Raw genomic sequence first — 5,723 nt, forward strand, 5'->3', positions numbered from 1 at the left:
GGTGCTCAGCCTAAGAAGACTGGGTGGGTGCGAGCACAGATATAATGCTGTTCAGTAACCTCACTTATACTTTTAATTTCAAAAACATTTCAACTTTCTAATATTGTTTAACATAAAATGTATAAAATAGGGATATAACATGAACTAGGACAAATGTTATACTTCATTTAAATACCTGAGATGATTTAATATTTGACAGAAGACTTCAAAAAATGGAACCATGCTCTCAGATCACCATGTAACCATACATAAGGAAAAAGTAATCTTTAATTTGGGTTTAGAATAATCACATCATTTCCGACCTGCCACTGACACAAACACCATAAGCTTATTCTTGTGTAATGTGTAAATAGAACAGTTACACTAATTGATTCTATAAACTCATTTCATAGTTATTTGCTTACGTTCCACATCCTTAAAATAAGGACTATAAAAAATAGTAAGTTCACAGAGTGTCAAATTAAATATAAAGTCATTTTAGTGGGTTAGCTAATTCTATAAATGACCAGGAAATGAGAGACAAAGAAAAAGTAATAGCTTGAAAAGTCCAATGAATGATGCAAATACAAAGCATTCTTTATGTTGGATAATGGCTGGATACTTAGCAGAGAGGAAACAGTAGAATTATCATAGTCTATCAAAGTATGAAATCAATGACTAAAAGACACATTTTATGCATTACTGAGGTGAAAAGTACTATCCATTATACTACAATCCAATTGTAATACATCAGCTAATATTTTTGCTGTTATTTAACTTTACATTAATTTTTAAAAGCTTCCTATACACATTTGATTATGAATGGAAGATCCATAAACACCTATGTTCAACTGTTCAACAACTTTAAACATCTCTGGGTTTACTAAAAAAAAACCTGGCAACAATTATACCATAATATATACCTGACCAACAGAAATAATTAATAATTATTAATGATAATAATTGTTAATAATCAATAATAGCATTGATTCATATATATTTATTTTATAGATATACAGAAATGTCTCAAAATAAATATGTACATATTTAATAAATATATCAAAATACATATTGTAAGAATCAGCAAAATGGATTATTTCTCTGTAAGACCATGGGCTTCAACTGTCATTTCAGAAATTAGTTTGGACTTGCCTGCCAGGGGAGATACCATGATCACGAAGGTGGTTTCCCCAGGGGGAGGCTCACCCATTGCATTCCAGGTGAGCTGACTCCTGTGTTTTCCCCAAATGTGGAAAACTTGACTGCATAATTTGTAGTAGTGGGGATTGCATTCACGGTCTAGGAAGGAAGGAAGGAAGGAAGGAAGGAAGGAAGGAAGGAAGGAAGGAAGGAAGGAAGGAAGGAAGGAAGGAAGGAAGGAAGGAAGGAAGGAAGGAAGGAAGGAAGGAAGGAAGGAAGGAAGGAAGGAAGGAAGGGAGGAAGGGAGGAAGGGAGGAAGGGAGGAAGGGAGGAAGGGAGGAAGGGAGGAAGGGAGGAAGGGAGGCAGAAAGAGAGGGAGGGAGGGAGAAAGGGAGGGAGGGAGGGAGGAAGGACAAGAGAAAGAAAGGAAGGACGAGAGAAAGAAAGAAAGAAAGAAAGAAAGAAAGAAAGAAAGAAAGAAAGAAAGAAAGAAAGAAAGAAAGAAAGAAAGAAAGAAAGAAAGAAAGAAAGAAAGAAAGAAAGAAAAGAAGAAAGAAAGAAAGAAAGAAGAAAGAAAGAAAGAGAAAGGAAGGAAATTAGTTTGGGTGGTGTATAGCTATTGACTGAAAAAAAGAAAACTGTCACAGGATTAAAAGCTCAGAGAATTAAAAACTGGAAGTAGAGGTAATAAAAGAACTTCTGTATATACAAAAAATTTTATTAAAATATATGTATATGTACATGACTCTAAAGAACTGTGATTATTTTTCTAATTAATATCCCATACCTTGATGAATACAATTTTCCAAAGATAAAACTGTGTTCTGAAAGACTCATTATATACAAAATTGTACCTCTAATTAGTCACTGAATACCAACTGACCCAGATTTATAAAAAAGAAATAATTACATGTTATTTGTGCCTATCTCAATAGCAGGAAGAGAAATAAAGGATTTTTTTTTATATATATCCTTTGGTTCAAAGTACTTTGAGAACAAATAAAAGACATTTAGCCTTCTTTACACTGAAACATCATGAGTCATTTAAAAATCTCTTACAAATCTTCCAGGGAAGCTATTACTTATAAACTATAATTCAGAAAAACGTCAGATACCTGCAAGCAAAATTTTGAGAAAGTAAAAAATAAAAGTGTGGAGCCTCTGTTTATGAGCAATATATGAGATTTTTGTAATCCCACTTTATTTACCAAACAGACTGCTATGCAGTGGTGACAGGGGAGTGGATTTCATTACTAACCCCAAGGTCACAGGTGGTTTTGCACTGAAGCATAATTAAATTGTGCAGAAGGAATTAAAATAGTTTAGCAAATAAGATCTCCTTATTTGTGCTGAATAGGATAGGTAAAATGCAGTGCCATGTTCTGGTTACACACATGCAATACTTGGGCCCAGGGAGATTAATCTGGAGAGCAATCACTTGCTGATCCCTGACTATGAATACTTAGTTGAAATTATCCCTCATTCACCCTGGGATGGGAAAAGCAATCACTCATAATTAACAGGTCATCTTTTGTAGGAATATTTATTCAGGGCACGGAGAGGTTGGCATAAGAGAAAACCCCTCTTGTTTAGGGAAAAATTGATATGTGTGCTTGGGATGAATATGATGATCAAAAACTATTAAACAGAAAAGGAACTTATTAAGGATGAGGAGGCTTACTTAATTATGCATTTCCACATATGTGTGTTGTGGGATAAAAAGTACCATTGCTCAAATAGCAGAACGGTGAGAGAAGCTTTATGCATTTCAAAAGAAATTCATTTTCATCAACTACTTTGGGAGGAAAGACATGTCAGTTCAATTTTACTGCTTTTAGGCTTTGTTCCTTCAAGAAATAATAATTATTTTTCTATAGGAAACCATAACAGAGGATATGTTTACTGTAAGATTTTTAAAAGTTTTAACTACCCATTTTAATCATGGTATATGTTTTAAATTATTTCTATCTGGTTCCTGTCAGATATTTGTCCAGAAAAAGGATTAAAACATCAAATTAAAATATATAAACATCTTTCTGAACCAATTCTCCAGAAACTATTGATAAAACTGCATGCATGTTATAGATAATATGCAATTATTCTGTATTTACTTAATATTTAGTATTTTTATATATTGTATATACATGGAACATGTAGTCTATACAAGTCGAATTTTGAAAGATCAAAAACTTCATTTCCAGTATGACTTGCTACGATAGGAAACAATTTCTTTACACAGTCCAAGAAATACTTAAGTATAATGATTTCCATGCTTCACCAAACAGGTATTTTCTGTGATTTAGACATCCAATTTGATAAATCAGATTGGTAAGGTGAATTTTTCAGTAGGCATATAGCTTTGCTGCAAGTCAGAAATAAAGCTAAAAATAACTAATTAAAACTACATGCCTTGGGGCCGGAGAGATAGCATGGAGGTAAGGCGTTTGCCTTTCATGCAGGAGGTCATCGGTTCGAATCCCGGAGTCCCATATGGTCCCCCGTGCCTGCCAGGAGCAATTTCTGAGCCTGGAGCCAGGAATAACCCCTGAGCACTGCTGGGTGTGACCCAAAAACCACAAAACAAACAAACAAACAAACAAAAAAACAAAAAAAATCTATATGCCTTGACATTGTAGAAAGGATGCTGAGTTTGCTCATGTACGCCGATATTATTATTGTTATCTAATTTTGCTCATCTAATCCAAGCATCTTGCTTCAGTACTCATTTAATATCTAACATGTGAGGGTAGTTTAAAGCCAAATAATTTGATGATAATAAATAACATTCAGCAATGGCTGACAAAAATTAATGTTCAATAAATAATCACATAATATAATATGGGATTACATATTTTACATTAAATATTACATAAATATGTTAAGCAAATCAGGAGCTAAGGCACATTTGAAATATTTAACAGAATTGATTATGCTTTAGAACTTGAAAAGTGCTTCTAATAGAACCTACTCTTTGGCTTCTTTTTACTTTTTTTGATTTTTTGGGCCACACCCGTGATGCTCAGGAGTTACTCCTGACTATGCGCTCAGAAATCGCTCCTGACTTAGAGAACCATATGGGACACAGGGGATCTAACCTAACTCCAGTCTGGATCAACCACATGCAAGGCAAACGCCATACCGCTGCACTATCGCTCTGGCGGCCCTTTCTGGCTTCTATTTTGGTTCTGTGACCACACCCGGAAGTGCTAAGGGTATTCTAGTACTAATTGGGAGATCATATAGGATTCTAAGAATCAAACCTGAGTTGGTTACAAGCAAGGCAAGTGCACTACCTACTGTATTATAGTATGGTCTCTCCATTCTTTGGTTTCTTCATCAGATTTCTTTCACACACATATAATGCATATCCACAATACACATTCTCTCTCTCACCTTTTACTCTCCCCCTCTTTTCTCTTTCAATCTCTCAGTCTAATTTCAAATCTGTCTCACACATGTGAAGCATGTTTCTTATCTCTTAACCCACATTCTGAGCTAGATCAACATTTTTAAATAAGTATTTAACAGTTATATTTAAGGTACACAGTGGCGGTGAATTACGGCAATTCTCACCACCAGTGTTGACCTTCTTCCACCACTGTTCCAGTATGCATTCCATTCCTCCACCTTTCCCCACCCCTGACTGCTAGTATAACAAGTCTCTTTTGTGTATAGCTTGCTGTAGTTTGGATTGGACAACATTTTTTTTTTTTTTTTTGGTTTTTGGGTTACATCCTGCGGTGCTCAGGGGTTTCTCCTGGCTGTGTGCTCAGAAATAGCTCCTGGCAGGCACGGGGATCATATGGGACACCGGGATTCGAACCAGCCACCTTTGGTCCTGGATCGGCTGCTTGCAAGGCAAACGCCGCTGTGCTATCTCTCCGGGCCCCTGGACAACATTTTTAATGTATTTTTTGACCTTCCTTTTACGATGAAAATTTTGTATCTGTTCATAAATACATATTTAAGCACTAACCTCTTATTCATGGAGAAACTGTTTGAAGAACCTCAAATAATTCCTGAAGTCCCAGTTATTATAAATATTATGCTTTTAACTACCCAAAATCTTATAAATTTAATATGTAGATTAAGCAAGATTCCAGATTAGTGATAATAAACAATATACTAGAACAATTAAAATAATCTCATACAATAAAAAATATAATCTCATACAAACATGTGGATGTGACCTTTTTCTCAAGATAATATATTGAACAACTATATTATTCTGGGTCTTGGATTAATGGGTAACTGAAAAAATAACTGAAATTATGAGTTAAAACTAAGTGTGAGACTATACATACAATCAATGTAGTAGAGGTAATTATTTAGTGATGAATGTAGGTGATATTTTTAGAGTAAAATTATGACAATTAAATCATATAAAATAATAATTCCACATGACCTAGAAGTAATTTTCCAGTTTTTGGAGTCAGTCCCAGTTCATAACTGTTTCTCAGTTTACTCCAGTAAATAGCCAGAAGAGACTCCTATTTACTTTAAATTATGATTTATGTGTCATTCAAAACATTTTTTATAACACTGCAACAACAAAAATAACATTCAAAAAGGATCTTAATGTGGTAGATCTCTTTCTCAATTAT

At 34.4% G+C, this 5,723-nt stretch overlaps 1 pseudogene; it reads left to right on the forward strand.

Moving 5' to 3' along the window:
• The first annotated feature begins 1,123 nt into the window (after window positions 1-1,123).
• On the forward strand, window positions 1,124-1,276 carry LOC126005363 (uncharacterized; annotated as a pseudogene).
• The last annotated feature ends 4,447 nt before the right edge of the window (window positions 1,277-5,723 follow it).

This window comes from Suncus etruscus, chromosome 3 (genome assembly GCF_024139225.1).
Source record: "Suncus etruscus isolate mSunEtr1 chromosome 3, mSunEtr1.pri.cur, whole genome shotgun sequence".
Lineage (NCBI taxonomy): Eukaryota > Metazoa > Chordata > Mammalia > Eulipotyphla > Soricidae > Suncus > Suncus etruscus.